The sequence below is a fragment of the Chelonia mydas genome, chromosome 16 (assembly GCF_015237465.2).
Source record: "Chelonia mydas isolate rCheMyd1 chromosome 16, rCheMyd1.pri.v2, whole genome shotgun sequence".
Classification (NCBI taxonomy): domain Eukaryota; kingdom Metazoa; phylum Chordata; order Testudines; family Cheloniidae; genus Chelonia; species Chelonia mydas.
In genome coordinates this window covers 3,954,358-3,972,838 of record NC_057857.1, presented here as the reverse complement: position 1 = coordinate 3,972,838, position 18,481 = coordinate 3,954,358, and the positions used below count along the sequence as shown (strand labels likewise).

General features: G+C 43.0%; 1 protein-coding gene and 1 long non-coding RNA gene across 24 annotated transcripts in view; both read right to left on the bottom strand.

Moving 5' to 3' along the window:
- ZNF618 (zinc finger protein 618) overlaps window positions 1–18,481 on the bottom strand; it is a 320,167-nt gene that overhangs the window by 163,620 nt on the left and 138,066 nt on the right. The gene's annotated exons all lie outside the window — the stretch shown is intronic.
- On the bottom strand, window positions 12,425–18,468 carry LOC122463099. Its single transcript, XR_006286099.1, has 2 exons — window positions 13,879–18,468; window positions 12,425–12,996 (listed from the first exon to the last, which is right to left on the bottom strand). It is a non-coding gene; the product is annotated as an uncharacterized LOC122463099 (long non-coding RNA).

Genomic DNA, 18,481 nt, shown 5'->3' with positions numbered 1-18,481 from the left:
TCCCTTTAACACACTATGGGAGAGCCCTGAAGACGTACACCTTGGTCAAACCTCCAACCGGACAGCACAGGCTCTGAAAACAGCACTCCCTGTAGTATTTGACTAGGGACATTTTATGTTGTTTATTTATTACATAGCATCTGAGCACTTCAAGACACTAACGAGTCACATCCTCACGCTGCCACTGTACAGGTGAGAAGTAGTATTATCCCTCTTGTACAGATGGGGAACTAACTGAAACACAGAGATTGTGACTTGTCCAAGACACAAAGGATGTCTGTGGCAGAGCCAGCTCTCCTGTCTCCCTGCCAATCAATCTGCACAACTCTCCTGTGCATCAGGCCCACTACGAGCCCCATAAACAGATGAGGACACTGAGACCAAGAGTATAAGTGACCTGGCCAAAGCCACAGAGGTAGTCACAGTGCCAGAGCTGAGTTAGAACTGGGGAGACATGAGTCTCAGTCCTGTGCTTAGACCAGTCGAGCCCCCTGCCCACAGACGAACCATCCCCTGCTAGTTAGTCTGTAGAAAGTATACCCTCAGGATCCCCAGATTCAGACAGAAGACTGGTTCTGTTGTTTTTCTAAACAAACCTGGCTCACTCTGTAATTGGAAAGGGTCAAGCTTCCCCCCTCACTCATTTCTGAATTGTCTAATATATTAACTTTTCATTGCTAGCATTGTGTTATCAGCAAGCTGCTACTATTTTTCCCCCTTAAAGCTGCTAGGCACTGTGCCTTTTCCCCCCTTCTCTCGTTAGAGTTTTCCTTGGAAAGACAATATTATTCCAATCTCAGAAATTTTATTTCTGAATTTGTGCAAATATAAGTTATAAGACATTAACTGCATTTCACATTTTGAGCAAATGGCAGAAACAGGCAATTCATGTGCAGCAAGATGGGGGCTAGTCAAGGATTTTGATAAAATAAACCCTTTTTTAATTTAAATGCTAATGCACTGAATTAAAATTTAATAACTGAGGAAATTGAAAAGCCGAGCAGGAATATTGGAAATAAATCCAAGCAGAAACAGCTGAAATTAAAAATTCTGGAGAGTGGGAGGATAGCAGCTAAGCTGTCTCATATGATTACATTTTTTTTTTTTTTTTTTCAGAACGAAGGGTGGAAAAAATCCTATCCGTGGCCGGCTGTACGGCTGTAAATCAAGAGTGCTGTGATTTATTGCTCCATTTTCCTGAGGGAAAAAGGCTTTCTTCAATGCTGAAATATTTCATAAATTTCAAGCCAGCATAAATTCTTAATTTAAAAGTTGAAGAGGTCACATTTAATGCACTGGTGCAATTCTGAAATCTTAAAGGAACAGCAAACAAAAATTGCAATTTTAATTATTTTTAAATTCTTAATGTGAAATTTTGTTAGTGTAGATTTATCTCAGTTATTAAAAGCAGAGGCATTTCTGGGGTTCTGATGGCTGGAGCAGTCTACTAGAAATGAAGAGATAAAGATTTAATTCGATTATAAACCAGTGGGTTTTTTTTGTTTGTTTGTTTTTTCAGTCACTTGAGGAATTTCTGGTAAAAAAGTTTCCTCCCTCCATTGCCTTGGAAAAGCCAGAAGGGAGGAGTTGACAATGTTATTGCTTCTGTTAGATCTCCAATATTTTGTGAGCACTGATATGCTCATTTGTTATACAGCTGTTCAGCTACAGAAAGGCTGTCAGAGCTCCCATAATTCAAAGCAATCAATCAAAAATTAATGATTTGTCATGCTTACACAATGGGAAAAAAGGCTGCATGAGAACCTGCAACTGGTAGATTGCTCAAACCTTCAGGGCATTTTCTAGAAGATTACATCCATGCCTAAAACGGAGTCTTAATATGCAGCAGGGAACTGTGTGAGGTGCTAGGGCATTGCGGCCATCTAAAGCACCAAATAGAGAGGGGACAATACATCTGTCTGAAAAGCTTAATTTAAAACATGCCCTCACAAAGGACACTATACTCTCCAGTCCTGGATCAAAGGGAGGTGTCAGGGCTTCCTTTAATTAAAAGTCCATATTAAAAACTGTTTACTGAAGGTAATGTTTGCCTGGACAAGCACTCAAAAGTCAAGAAATACAAAAGCTACAGCTGAACACACAACCTTAACTCTGCCCCCTTGGGCATATGTATTACAGTACCTGCTTTACCAGTGTAACAACTGTTCAAAAATTAAAAGGCACTGATCCTGGAAACATTTACACATAAAGGGGGACATGATAGCAGTCTTCAAATACTTGAAAGGCTGCCATAAAAAAAGATGGAGGAAAAGTATTCTCTCTTGCCACAGAGGGTAGGACAAGAGGCACTGGGTTCAAACTACAGCACAGAAGATTTAGACGAAATCTCAGGAAAAAACTTTCTAGCTGTAAGAACAGCCGGACAACGGAACAGACTGGTGAGGGATGTTGTGGAAGCTCCTACACTGGAGGTTTTTAAAAGGAGGCTGGAGCCACCTGTCTTGGATGGTTTAAACACAACAAATCCTGCCTCTTGGCAGGGGGCTAGAGTAACCCCTCCTAACCCTATGATTCTATCAGTAACTTTAAGCAAAGCCCAAGTCCCACGGCATTCAGTGTGACCGGTCACTTGTATAAAGTGGGCACAAGCGTTTGCAGGTTTGGGGCCCAACACAGGATTAAAAAAAAATAATAATTATCTTAGGCCCCAAATCTGCAAAACTGTACACATATGCTTAAATTTATGCACTGCAAGTTCTCCCACTGAAATGAAGAGATTAGTATGTAATGACAAGTACATGCACAAATCTCTTCAGGACTGGTGCCGTAGGTATATATCTAGTATGTAAGAATATAGGTGCATGTATAGTAATATAAATTGTTTTTCTTAAACACTTACACTAGAGCTCATCATCATAATGACATAGTATATCTTTAGTGATATACTTCTTTAATGGGAAAATCTATTTTTTATAAAGCAGTATGCATTATAATTATTTTGCCACTACACATAAGCAGGTATTTACCCCCTTTGGACACCAATACACCTTTCAAGAAGCTGTTGCTAAGGGAAATACTAAGAATGTGGATATTCTAATATTTCATGTTTTATTTTTTGTTATGCCCATGTGTTATTTTGTCTCTCATCTTCAAACTTAATGCAGACATTATTTTGCAAAGAATCACGCATGTAATTCATTTACAATCTTTTTTATATTTGTATTTAGAGCTGAGTGAGTAATTCACAACAAATACATTACTTGATTACTTTAACCTCTTTCTGTTTCTGGTGCATCACTGCAAGAATGCAGAGGCACTTCTGGACAGAATATGCTTGCGTGCAAATTTAAAATTAAATCTTCACAGATATTTCAGTGGAACTACTTGTATACCTAAAGTTAAACACATTCATAAGTGCTCGCAGGATCAGGGCCTATATAGCATACAGACAAGAGAGAAAAAGGAGGAAGGGCTGTTGCCCCATACAATTTTGTTATTTATTTATGCATTTATTTTTACTTACATTCCTTTTCTGTTTGTGTGGTTTAGACCTTGCCTACTTGTTCATTTTTTACTTTAACCCCTACATGGTTTTTTTTTTTTAATCCTAACTGCTTTGTTGTTTGCGTCCTTTTCACGACTAATATTCATGGACTCTTCTTTCTTACTTGACTTCACTAGTGCACACTAACAAAATACAAGACAGATATCTAAAGTTATAGAAAGAACTCTGCGTAATCTGAAAAATAGTAAACGACCATGCACTCCAAGTCTATCATAATCACATACAGAGAGTAGAATCTGAGAATTACGAACGCCTCGGGAACGGAGGTTATTCGTAACTCTGAACAAAATATTAGAGTTGTTCTTTCAAAAGTTTACAACTGAACATTGACTTCATACAGCTTTGAAACTTTACTATGCAGAAGAAAAATGCTGCTTTCCCTCTATTTTTTTAGTAGTTTATGCTTAGCACAGTGCTGTACTCTATTTGCTTTTTTTTTTTTTTTTGGTCTCTGCTGCTGCCTGATTGCGTACTTCCGGTTCCAAATGAGGCATGTGATTGACGGTCAGTTCGTAACTCTGATGTTCGCAACTCTGAGGTTCTACTGTACAATGCAACCTTAACTTTAGCATTTCCTGTCTTTTGAGGGCCTCACTGCAGAGCCTTACACCCCAATCCTTCGTTGTGTAGCCTGCAAGCAGACTGTGTACCAGCACAGAGTCCCACTGACATCAATGGGGCCCCATTTGGGCACAGTAGCCCACCCCTGCACTACACAACACAAGAGTGGGGCTCTAATGTTCTTTATTTGAAGGATTTCTATGGAATTTTAGAATTGCTTCTCTTTTTAAAAAAAAAGAAACACAACTGATGAACTAAAATGGATTTTTCAAAAAAGCAAAACCAGAAAGCAAGGGCTCTAATCTAGAAAGTTTACTGGTTCTGGTCAAACCGAGATGCTACCTGGAGATGAGGTCCTACTTAAGACAGTGTCTCTCAGGGTATCCACTTTGTTTAATATGGAGAAAATTGCCCTAATAGCATATTACAACTCACTGACAAGCTACTGCTGATGGAAACCCCCGAACTGGACTTCTTTACTGAGATTCCATTCTGACCTAAACACTAAGCCAAGTCTGAAGAATACTAATCTTGGAGTTTTAAATTTATGACAGTTTAAATTAGCACTTTATCGTGAAAGGTATCTTGCTTTGCAACAATAAATCAGAAATCTTCAACTCAGTATGCCTGGTGATACATTTTCAAACATTTGTAATTATTGGACAAAAGTTTTCCACAGCTCGGCTTTACTTGTAAGTTCTTTGGGATAGGGGCTAGAGCCCTGAGCGGATACAAAATTTTTATCCTCATCCAATCCACTATCTGCAAACATGGTCCACGGATGCACATATAAAGCGGATATCCGCAAATTTGCAGGGCTCTAGATATAAAATTTGGATCTGCATCCATCCATGATCCGCAAACTTGGGCCATGGAGATCTGCTGATTTGCAGGGCTCTAGTAGGGGCCTGGGTCAAGGACTATGGCTTGTAAGCAAAATGGTAATACAAATAATAAATACAGGAGGAAATAGCAGGTATCTTTTGCCATCTGGGGTAAAATTTTCAGAAGTGCCTAAGGGCCAGATTTTTAAAGGCATTCAGGCACTTAACTCCCACTGAAATAAATGACATCAGAACCAAAGTTCCATTTTCAGAAGTGACTTAGACACTTAGGACTCTACGGGTACATCCACACTGCAAAGAAAAATTCGCAGCACTGAGTTTCAGAGCCTGGGTCAACTGACTCGGGCTAGTGGGGCTCAGGCTGCGGGGACAAAAATAGCAGCCTAGACATTCAGGCTCAGGCTGGAGCCTGAATGATAAGGATTCTCCGCCCCCTTGCTGGGTTTCAGAGCGTGGGCTCCAGCCTGAGCCTGAATGTCTACACTGGCATTTTTAGCTCTGAAGCCCAAGCCAGTTGACTCAGGCTCTGAGATGCAGCAGCGCGAGTTTTTCTTTACAGTGTAGACATACCCTTAGTCTCGTTAAAAACCACCCGTGAAATTTGGATTTAGGTGCCGAACATCTTATCTCATGGCTCTAGTTAGTACAAACCAGGCCTGCTACACAACACATGGGGAAAGCGAGAGCCACTTGTGTTTCATTCATGCCCCATTAGGTAGAAAAGAACAATTCTGAACACCACATACACAATGTACACACTCAATGTATCAGCGTCTCACTGCACATCAACCTGCATCTACAAACGTTGCTCTGTTAGACTGAAAAATACCAGGAGAAGTTTTTAAAAACACAATTCCCCATCAGAACCCCCAACAATAGACTCTGTGAAGCAAACATGGCCAGGTCTAACAGTTTACAACATTATTGGGGGGGGGGGGGGATTCACATTCACATCATCCAGCACTCCCCATGGCATTTTGTGCCACCTTTTCACTTTAATTTATTACTAATCTCTCTAAAGGGGCTGAGACTGCCTCCAGCCCAATCCCGGGTTCTGCATCTTGCTGTGGATTTTATTCCTTCATCCAGATGACCAAATCAGAGCGTTCGCAGGGGTAGAAAGGAAATAAACCTACTGTCAACTGTTGCAAGGCCAAAGGTTGTTATGTGGGGTCAGTCTACTACTGAGTGGCTCTTTTCTGCCCCACATTGGGCTGTCTAACCACTGAGGACAGGGGACTGTCCTCTCCTGTTCTCCGGAGCTGCCTGTTCCTTTCCTTCAGCCTTTTCCCCCCAGTGACCTATTTATTACTGAGGGTCCTCCTTCTGCTCCCCTGAGCACTTCTGAGGAGACTCACAGAAGATGAGGCTCACGCAGAGAGGGAGCAGGCCCGGGACAGACAGCAGGTGTCAGAGTTTCATCTCTCATGCTAAGGCACCCCATGCCTCCAGCCACAGTCACAGGATGGGAAGCTGTAACCAAAGATGAACCATTACTGGACAGAATGAAAGCTGATGGCAGAACTCCCACAGGGATGACAGATTCACTCTCATGAGTTCTATTACAACTCCAGCATTAGGTGTCAGGGACACTGGGGCCCCCACCATGAATGCCTCATTGGAGTGAAGCTATGCAGAGGCTAACAGGAGGCTGGAAACTATTTATCTATTACATCTGAAAAAAAACTACATTAAAAGAATGTTAAGGTCGCAAAGTCAAGCACTCAAAAGTTAGAAATACTAGACTCAAGCTTGCCCAGGCAGCCTTAATTTGCCCCCGATCCATAGGCATTATGGTACGGTCTGTAATTACACAATCATATACTATTTTTCCACAGCAACTGAAAACAGGATCTGAAATGGAAAATGTCAAGCAACCTTAACTACAGTCATTCCTACGTGAGCCACCTGTAATTAATAACTTCAGGGCAACAAGAAATTGCAGAAAGTACTCTTGTTTATAGACACTGACAGTTTCCCAATTCATTTTCATTAAAAAACAAAAACATATCCAAACAACCCCCAGCATTATAAAGCATCCCCAGAACGTAAGAATTCATATATGTACCCATGCCCCTCTTTTGACCCTCGTTCCCCTTTTGTCAGTCATGGAGACATAGCACCTATCAAGGAGAACACTCCCAACTCTCTCAAACGCTGCATGGTCACAAGCATCACCTAAATCACCCGTGCAAATGCAACTCCCGTATTGTTATCCCAGCCCATCTGAAAGCTTGTGATAGCCATCGCTCACTAGAAAAGGAAATTACAGGAATGTTCTGTGCGGGTCTGGAGCTGGTTTAAACCCATACAGCTTCATGGGCTCCAATGGAGCTCCACTGATGTATTGGCCAGCGTTGTCGTTCGGTATTCCAGTGTCACCTAGCTCCGATGGGCCCAGTGCACAATGTACAGAAGATAAATGATCACAGCTGAATCACTTCATTCTCCTTCCCTTAAACCTTGTACCAGAACTGCAACTGTGAACTGCAGCCTCAGCAAGCCTGTGAACACTTCACATGGATTTCCCTTGATATAAGTATAAATATCTTTCATAAGAGGTCTGCAATTCTCCCCCCACCTTAGGGCCCTCTATCCTCTCCCCACACCCCAATCAAAAAAAACCAAACCATAGAAAAGGGAAATCTGAAAACATGAGACCACTGCCTTAGATATTCCCTGAGAGGTTCCAACTCCTGCGTGATGCTCAGAACAGCCAAGCAGCCTATGGAACCAGGGTCATCCCTTTTCCTTTTACACTCACAAGGGCTCCTTTAAAATTCCCCTCAGTATACATACCAGTCCACTAATCATGCAGTAACTGCTCATAATGTTATTACAATCCTTGCTTGTGATCATTCTGCCATTAAAATAAGTTAGTGCTGACCTCTCCCTTATGGGGGTACATTGACAAGAGGCATTTGGAAAGATTCTAGTGGGCAGCCTTTCAAATATTAATTAGAAAGTCAACGTGAATATATGGGGAATCCGTCCTCTCAACTAAACATGTTCTCTTGCCACTGAAGGAAACAGAGACTGTTTCAGGCAGTGAGATGGCTGCTGCTTCCTGAGGCAGTGGGGAAAATTCTACATTAAAAAATAACCCACCAAGATGAAAACAAAGGGACTGAAAAAAGACGACTCAAATCTCATCTCTGCCAAGGAACGGGGCAGAGCCCCATTCTAATCCAGGGACAAGCTTTCAGAACAAGGGGGCAATGAACACTTGGCAATGATGGCGAAGGTACAAATCAGAAAAATATTAGGGCAAAAATAGAAACCATCCAACAGCAGAAATGGGCTGCTTTCAGAAGTGGAGGTAAGGAAATCTGTACCACCTCCTAATGGAAAACTACTCTGTGTAAAAATAAACTCACGCTGCTATCTACTAACAGTCCTCCCTCTAACACACGGCTAACTAATAGATTATCCCTGTGATTAGCACAATAATTAGATCTATTGAAAATAAAACAGTGCCAGCTGGTTTATGATTATTTTTTAATTACCAATTCCTGTCCTGCGTTGGGACAGTCTCTCCCTGCTAAGAGGGACAGCTCCCAACTACCTTCATTCCTGATGGCCTCTCACCATAACAAGTGGGGGACTAACACCATCCATTAAATTCCTCCATAAAGCAGCATCGACCGCATCACTACAGAATGATCAGCTGAAGAGTTGAATGTACACATTAAACACCCTTTAGAATCACATGGGCTGAACTTTAGTGCAAAACAGCAGGACCAATACAGGGCTACAGTTGTTCCTGGGGATGTGTGTTATTAAAACCCAGCGACAGCATGGAAAGGCTTATTTTAACATTTAGATCTCGGATGTTCGTAGAAAACTGTCAAGGTGACTTTAATCCAAAGTGATACAACATCTGTCTCCAACCCCTACATGTGTAGTACACTGAATATTTTTATACTTAATGCCGCACTTGGGGACACAATTAAATGGCAATTCTCCAGCAGTGTGTACATTTGCATGTACAATCCGTGCTTGTTTGCACACACATATTTTCTATTAAATGGCTACATCACCTATTTGAATACATAAATCCAATTTACATATGCAAATAAAGCCCTATTTGAGTAGGAATCTGTCATAAAAGCAAATCAGCAGCCATAAACCAAGCTTCAGGACTGCAAAACAATATCGACTCCGTCAGCTTTCAGAGTGGTAGCCGTGTTAGTCTGCATCAGCAAAACAAAATGAGGAGTACTTGTGGCACGTTAGAGACTAACAAATTTATTTGGCCATAAGCTTTCGTGGGCTAAAACCCACTTCATCGGATGCATGAAGTCACACCACTCTGTCAGTGTGATTCTGCATCCAGCCCGGCATGCAGGCTGCACAGGGAAGGAGGGAAGGGTTTAAGATGCCCAAAGCCTGCTCTGTTATACAGCAGTACACTAACGGGCCTGACCTGCACACCCAGCCTTCCAGGACAGATGAAAAGCCAAAGACGTGGAATCCTTACTATGCTCAAACCAGAAAATCCAAACCATTCGCAGCCTCTCATCAGAAATTGTTAAGATCGTGAGGGGAGGTTAGGCCTTGTGTCATGGAGGGCTATGTCCATGCTACAAAGTTGGATTGACGCAAGTTATGTCGGCATATGGCTGGCGAAGTTTGTGTCGGTGCCGCGCGTACGCACCAGGAACACTTGTGTCAGTGCAGCGCCGGAATAAAGCCTAGTGTGCCTAGTATCCCAGTGGGCCTCGCACCGCTGTCCATCGCAATCTCTTTTGAGGCATTTTCGCAGTACTTTTTGGCACAGTATCAAGTCACCCAGGGATTTCTCTGGGAGCTAGGGGTCAAGTTCTTATCATGCCACCTTCTACATCCCACAATACAGTTCATAGCCCATCATCTTTGCACCTGTGAGGTGCTTTTCAGAGTCTGCCACCTCACTGACAGAAGCCTGGAGCCTGCAGCGCCTGCACAGCTATTTTGTGCTTTGCTAATACAGGATCCATGATTCTCCACTATGTCAGCAACTCGAGGCAGTACTGCCATGACTGGGATTGTGACGAGGACAGTATGGAGATCCTAGAACCATGGAATATCAGGGTTGGAAGGGACCTCAGGAGGTCATCTAGTCCAACCCCCTGCTCAAAGCAGGACCAATCCCCAACTAAATCATCCCAGCCAGGGCTTTGTCAAGCCTGACCTTAAAAACCTCAAAGGAAGGAGATTCCACCACCTCCCTAGGTAACGCATTCCAGTGCCTCACCACCCTCCTAGTGCAAAAGTTTCTCCTAATATCCAACCTAAACCTCCCCCACTGCAACTTGAGACCATTACTCCTCGTTCTGTCATCTGCTACCACTGAGAACAGTTTAGATCCATCCTCTTTGGAACCCCCTTTCAGGTAGTTGAACGCAGCTATCAAATCCCCCCTCACTCTTCTCTTCTGTAGACTAAACAATCCCAGTTCCCTCAGCCTTTCCTCATAAGTCATGTGTTCCAGTCCCCTAATCATTTTTGTTGTCCTCCGCTGGACGTTTTCCAATTTTTCCACATCTTTCTTGTAGTGTGGAGCCCAAAACTGGACACAGTACTCCAGATAAGGCCTCACCAATGTCGAACAGAGGGGAACGATCACATCCCTCCATCTGCTGGCAATGCCCCTACTTATACATCCCAAAATGCCACTGGCCTTCTTGGCAACAAGGGCACACTGTTGACTCATATCCAACTTCTCGTCCACTGTAACCTTTTCTGCAGAACTGCTGCCGAGCCATTCGGCCCCTAGTCTGTAGCGGTGCATGGGATTCTTCCATCCTAAGTGCAGGACTCTGCACTTGTCCTTGTTGAACCTCATCAGATTTCTTTTGGCCCAATCCTCTAATTTGTCTAGGTCCCTCTGTATTCTATCCCTACGCTCCACTGTGTCTACCTCTCCTCCCAGTTTAGTGTCATCTGCAAACTTGCTGAGGGTGCAATCCACACCATCGTCCAGATCATTAATGAAGATATTGAACAAAACTGGCCCCAGGACGACCCTTGGGGCACTCCACTTGATACCGGCTGCCAACCAGACATGGAGCCATGGACATGGAGATGTTTGAGCACAATAACTGGACACCGTGAACAATAATGCCAGGCTGCTGCTGGCATTCCTGGAGCAGCTCCAGATGGAGGTGCACGATTTCTGGCGAAGAAATGAACACTAATTGGTGGGATTGCATCATAAGGCAGGGTTGGGACGATGAGCAGTGGCTGCAGAACTTTTGGATGTGAAAAGCCACGTTCCTGCCCCCCAGTGAAGAGACACCAAAATCAGAGCGGCGTTGACAGTGGAGTGGCAATCACACTACGGAAACTTCCAACACCAAATTGCTACTAGTCGGTTCGAAAACATTTTGGAGTTGGAAAATCCACAATGGGAGCTGTGGTCATGGTGGAAGACCATTAAACGTTGCCTGCTACACAGGGCTGTGACCCTTGGCAATGTAGAGGAAATAGTGGATGGATTTGCAGCAAATGGGGTTCCCAAATTGCAGTGGAGCAATAGATGGCACACACATCCCTATTTTGGCACCAGCCCACCTGGCCACAGAGCACATCAGCAGAAAGGGGTACTTTTCTATGGTTAGTCAAGCTCTAGTGGATCACTAGAAATGCTTCACTGACATCAGAGTGGGTTCGGTAAGAGAAGGCGTAGGACGCTCACAGCTTTTTTAAAAAAAAGCTGCAAGCAGAGGCATTTTTTTCCGACCAGCAGATTATCCTTGGTGATGTTTAAAAGCCACCAGTGATTCTGGGGGATGCAGCCTTCCCCCTGGGGGTAGCCGGGTGCTAACCACCGTGCTGAGGAAAGCGTCAGCTACCAGCCCAACAGGTGCAGAATGACTGTTGGCTATGTTTTAGGTAGATTGATGAGATGCTGGCATTGTTTGTTCACTAGATTGGATCTCAGTGAGAAAAACACCCCAATAGTTATAGCTGCCTGCTGTGTACTACATAATACCTGTGAGGGAAAGGTAGGAAAAGCATGGCCAGACAAGGTAGACCATCTTTCTGCAGCATCTGAACAGCCAGACTCAAAGGCTACTAGAAGAGCCAACTGTGGAGCTATGCAGTTGAGGGAGGCTTTAAAGGAGCATTTTAACAGTCAGCAACCGTAGGGATCTGTGTTATGTTCAAGAAATAGCGTCTGTCTTGTGTACTGTAGAATATACATTGCTATGGATTCTGTAATATTTGGTGTAAATTTACAAATATGGTTGGGTCTTTGCCTTCCATTATCATAGAATCATAAAATATCAGGGTTGGAAGGGACCTCAGGAGGTCATCTAGTCCAACCCCCTGCTCAAAGCAGGACCGATCCCCAATTTTTGCCCCAGATCCCTAAATGGCCCCCTCAAGGATTGAACTCACAACCCTGGGTTTAGCAGGCCAGTGCTCAAACCACTGAGCTATCCCTCCCGCCATGAGGATTATGTATTCTGCAATGTGTGGTGTGAGTTAATAAAGATACTCTGACTTTCCAAAAATAGTGCTTTATTGTGAGCAAATCAGCAGTTATTAAAATTAAAGTGTAAACATACATATAAACGGTTAAAAAAATAAACTTTTACCAACACTATTAAGGGTGAACACAGCTTACAAGTGAAAGTGGAAGAAAACATTTATGTCCATGCAATACAGTCCGTTGTGGCTACGCTCCCTCCCTGCCCCCCTATCTGTGGTTTTCACAGGTCAGTATATACGCAGCTATGGTTCCCCTCACTGATGCCACCATGGAGTGGTAGGGGTAAGGATATACACCGCCGAGCCACATGGAATGTTGACGGTGTAAGGAACAGTGACCATGGAGTTCTCCAAGGGCTGCAAAGGATTCTGATCTGGGATCTTTGGACTTGTAGATCAACCTTGGTCTGCAACGTTTTCGTTTGTTACCTGCCCAAAACTATTAGGTCCTGGCACATTTCCCTCCAAGCCCTTTGATCACAGTCTGAGGCAACTGTGGCATAGAGGATCTCATGGGACATATCCTCCTTAGTCTTCTTCCTTCTCATGATCAGGGTGAACCCCTCAAGGCCACCATGTCAGAAGCTGCTGATATAAACAGACAGATGCACTATTAGATTTACAGTCACAACAGCAAGGAAAAGATAAGTCTCAAAACTTCCTTATATTATTTTCACTAGTACCCTTAATAAGAAACACTTATTGACAGTAGCTTTGGAGTGCCTCTCTACAGCGCTGCTCTCCAGTTCCATGCCTGGTGAGTGCGACCTGGCCGGGAGGAGGGAGGATGGCCTGTTGCAGGTAGCCATAGAGTTGGCCCCGCTCCCTAGGCACAAGGCCATGGTACTGAATACTGGCACTATTTCCCACAGGCAGTGCGGATTTTGGCTGATATGTCAATCCTGACAGTAACAAAGGCATGGAGAACACAGCTACTACTGGCAACCCAAAGCGACTTGGGCCCATATGCCACTAGGTTGTTTACTGCAATGGTGCCTGCCGAATTCATCATGGAGTGGCAAGGGAAAGTGTCCTACCACAGAGGAAGAATCCCTAAAAACCTTTGGGAGAGGACTGCAGAGCACCTCCACAAACATTTGCAAGAGGATAAACCAGACATCCCTGTTCTCATAAATGGAGTGCTTTGCATGGCCCGCCCACCTAATCCAGAAATGAAAAATGGATGCAGATTTTACTGGCGTACTGGACATTGGTCTGATGTGCACTGTGTAACCAGACGGCCACACAACCTTTTTAAAACTGTATTCCCTAATCTTTCATTTTCTAACATTGTACCGGTAAAACAAGGAAAAGCAGATACCTGTCTTAACTTGCGAATGAGCCTGGCACCATTTTTAAATGTGGAACAAAGGCGGGAGGAAGGGGAATGGGGAGGGAGATGAGGTTTGAGGGAACGGAAAAGTTTTTTAAACAGCATTTTAAGGAATAATTCACATCCACACTTACCCGACCTCCCTTCCCCTTTGTCAGTGGGCTGGACTCCAGTCACCTGCTGGGACTGGTTAGACTCCTGAGGCGTTTCAAACAGTTCCCAGCTTGCAGCACAGTTACAGACCCCCAAAATGTCTCCACCCTCCTCCTCCTTGCTGTTCATGGCAGGGGTATCCGTTGTGGGCTGATGGTGGGGTCTCTACCAGGTATGGCATACAGTTTGTTGTAAAAGCAGCAGATCTGTGGGGCAGCACCAGATCTATAGTTGCCCTTCCTTGTTTTGCGGTATCCTTTGTGAAGTTCCTTCACTTTCATGTCGACTGCTTCTGACTCCTGTCACGTCCCTTTGCCTGCATCTCCCCTGCAAGCTGCTTGTAAATGTCAACGTTTCTATGGTGGGCTTGCACAGCCTGTTCTCCCCACGGGCCCAGGTGATCCAATACTTCCTACCGACTCCAGGCAGGAGCATGTCTAGTAGTGTTGTGTGTGTGTGAAGCTGGCATGATCGGATGCATACAACAAAGGTGAATTGGTAGGTGTGCTAAGTATGTTCACCAAGGGGGGTAATCAGGAAAAAGCATTTCAAAAGCACATGGGGTGGGAGGGCTTAAAGAGGGGAGTGGACTTCTGGTCTCTGTGACCCCTGGGCAGTGGAGTTCCAGACTGCGAACAGAGCACTGTTAATGGGAGATGGGAACTGTGGGACAGGTACTGGAGGACTGTGAGGGTTGACACAAGTAACGCAGTGTCTATATTCATGCTGCGTCAACCTAAGTAGGTCGACTGTGGCTCTGCACCGCTCGGGGAGGAAATGTCACTGTAATGGGTCACCCAAATCGGCCAGAGAGAAATCTGAGTATAGACACATGCACAAACAGAGGGATGCATATAGACTTATGTTGGCTTTACTTTGTATTGTAGACCAGACCTAGGTCTTGGAGCAGAAAGTCCCATGCCACCAGGCTGCAGAGACAAGTTTCTCAGTGCATGCCAGCTACTTGTGCTCTCCATTGATCCCACTAGGGATGTAATTAGAGAAGTAGCCAAACTCATCTTCATTAAGTCTAGAGGCCTATGCGGAGTGGAGTACCTTAGGTGCTTACAGGACTTTGTTTCCTGGGAGCCCAGCAAGCCCATTTTGATTATTACCATTCCTTTTACAAACATTAAACCTTCTGCTAGATCAAATCTGTCTTACAAGATCATGAGGACATCTTGTGCAACTGATCCACCTGTGTGTACCCATAGTTCAAACGGCTGGCTGCACCCCTGGGAAGGAGGTACTAAAGGAAAATTTCTCTTTCTTACTATAGGTTTATGCAACATGCAACACAATGAAGCCCTGATCTCACTGAGGTCTCTAGGAGCTTCTGTAATACAAATAAATAATAATAAAGAAACTGACAAGGAGATTGATGTAAACAGATCAATAAACAGTCTAAAGGAGAGACACAAAGACAGACTGCACTGGAAAACCTGGGCTGGGAATGATATTTTTTCCATAAACTCACTTCCTTTGACTAACCCAGGGAATATCTCCATGCCAAATTTCAACTTTCTTTGTATTGGCTTAAGTGTATTTTTCTTTTAACTGTTTTTTGCTATTGAAAACAGCTGAACCATTTTTGCTTAAGCTTTCCCAAAAATTTTAGTCTCGAGCTGAGACCAGGCTTGACAAATTTCAGCATAAAAGGTGAAAGTTTGAGAAAATTATAAGAAGGGTTAATAAAAATCATGATTTAAAAAACCCTAAACATCTATTTATTATTTAAATCATTTTTTTTATTTGCTTGGTGCTGATTATTTACTTTCTTCCCATTTTATAGTCTTAATTTGCTAACATGGATGTTTTCTACTTTCTTTACCTAGTTTCCTAATTGTTAGTATAATTTCAGATACAACACATTTTTCCACGAAGAAGTTTCACACTTAACATGCCATCTATGTTGAAAATGACAAGTCTAAGGCCTTATTAACACCCTTAGGATGAGGAAAATACAAAGATAAAATTAATAAGCAATAATATTGGCACTTTATTTGTAACCAACTCCACCTTCCAATACTTTGAACTTCCACAAGTGAAAAAGCTGAAATGCTTCAACCAGGCTATGCTCCTCCACCACAATTTGCATCTTGAAGTCAATGGGACTTGTCCTCCTAAGTCATTTAGGTGGCTTTGACACACCTACTTTTAGAAGTCTAAATATGAGTTTAGGAGCCTAACTTTAGGCTTCTATTTTTGAAGATTTTGGCTTATCCAGACACAAAAAATTCACAACTTTATTAATGTATTGAATGTTTAAATGAACTTTCATTCTCAGAACTGAAGCAATTTTGTTTTGAAGTGCCAAAGATTTTATGCCACTAACAGAAAAGATCTTAATCAAAATGAAATTTTAGTCACTTATGCACATGCAGTTGTGTCGAAGTCGATGGGCCGTCTCGTGACTACTTTTATGTACTTGTTTAAGTGTTGGTAGCATGAGGGCTTCCAATTTTCAATATTTTGTTTTTTTGCCTTTAGCAGTTTTGTGAAATTCAAGTAAGAGACCTTACCAGAAGTAGCATTTTAGAATAAACAGGATTTAGAATATAGTTCATTACAAATTTTAATCTAAAGTCACAGGTGCTGGTTTCCAGCTTTCCCTGGGGGTGCTCAACCCCAGGCCCTGCTTTGCCCCAGGCCCCGCCCCCACTCCATCCAAGCTCCCATCACGCTTCTTCCCGCCCTCACCTCTTCCTGACCCCTTCTCTGCCCTATTCCACCCCCTCTCCCAAGCGCGCCCTGCCCTTTCTCCTCCCCCCACAGAACAGCTGATCCACGGCGGGAGGTGCTGGGAAGGAGGAGGAGGGGTTGATCAGCAAGGCCGCAAGCGGGCAGGAGGCACTGGGGGTTGCGGGGGGAAGAGTTTGGCTGCCGGTGAATGCTAAGCACCCGTTTTTTTTTTCCCATGGATGTTCCAGCCCTGGAGCACCCATGGTGTCAGCACCTATGTCTAAAATTAAATAGCACAAATGTTCAAATTAGTTTTCGAAAGCCTGAACCTGATTTAAATCAATGTGGTCTTTTTTAAGTCATGAGATTTTAAATCATGAATTAAATCAGTGATTTAAATTGCCTTAATTTGAATTGTTCCACCTTGGTTATATAAGTAACAGAAAGGCAAAATTTATTTTTTTCGGTCTCATGCTGCTCTTCCTGGTTTCTGAAAGAGAAGTGCAATAAAACTTCATGTGGAGAATTTTGAAAAAAAAAAAAAAAAAAAAAGAGTCCATTATCAACTACTTCCTCACACGTTTTAAAAGCAGGCAAATAACATGACCAGGTCATAGAGCAGAATTACCTGACTCAAGTAGTAACAAGAGACAGTTTTGAGTTTTATAGTGAAACAAATGTATATACGACTAAGATATGACAAATGGCATTTTTACAGAGGGGATGTATGTGGCTGGAAACAGTTAATTTTTAAAATTACTGTTAACTTGAGGGAAAAAAGGAAAGTCACATGATTGTATTTCTCAAATAATCCCGTTTGACTGGAAACTTCAGGATAAACTGCCTATGGCAGGATTTTTTAAAAAATTATTTCCCAGATGATAAAACAAATGTATCCAACAAGCTACAAACGCATGAGAAAAATTTAAATAAGGACTTGTCTACATGCAAATTGTACCTAAAGGTATGTTGTTAAACCCAATTTGGCATTAAAACACAGTTTTGGTTTAAACTAGGCTTATTTTGATTCAGCGTAAAGTCAACTGGGAACAGTTTAAGTTAAATCAAAATTAGCCACCCTTTAACCAAAATAAAAGCATCCCTCCACACACAGAGGTTTGCATCAGTTTATCTAAACCAGTTTAACTAAACTTGTGCAAATTTGTGTGTAGATAACCCCTAATAAAGGACTTGTTATGGACTTCCTGCTCTAAACCAGTTGAGTGTCTGGGTGACTTCATTATCCGTGTGAAAAGCACATTTCTAGAGAGCTGAGCATGTTATCAGAGCTCAGATGGCCATATACTGAATTTTGGTTTTGTGCTGGGATTGAAGAGAAGATTGGGGTGTGAGTGGAAAATGGAAACTTGTCTTGAATAGCTCATTATCCTCCTTCCATTAGAGGTCATGGTTCACTTTTTCTCCCAAGGGAGTAAGAACCTACTATGCTGGTCTTTCCTCTGAGGCTGGGTTTCAGATGGCTCTACATGTATACCTACAATGGAGTTGGAAGTGTAATGTGCAGCTCGGGTAAACAGTCAGAAACAGTTAACAATTAAAAATAGTTTAAAATAGAAGGTGTAAACCCAGTGGCACAGCTGCCGGGAGGGACTAGCCACCTCAGTATGTATCCAAGGTCTCAGATAGGATCATATTTGGGTGACTAGCCCATCTCGCTGCTGACACCACTGTGGCTACACTTTATTTTTTCTGCGCTAGCTTGATCCGAGCTAGTGCAGGTATGTCTACTCGAGTAGGAAATTACACCTCCAGCTCTAGTGTAGATTTCCTCTTAGGAAGAATGCTGGACAGCTACTGAAGCACTGTAACAGCGACCTGGTGTGACATTACACATTTTGAACTCAACTACTGATATTGATGGGCTGTAAAAAAAAACAACCC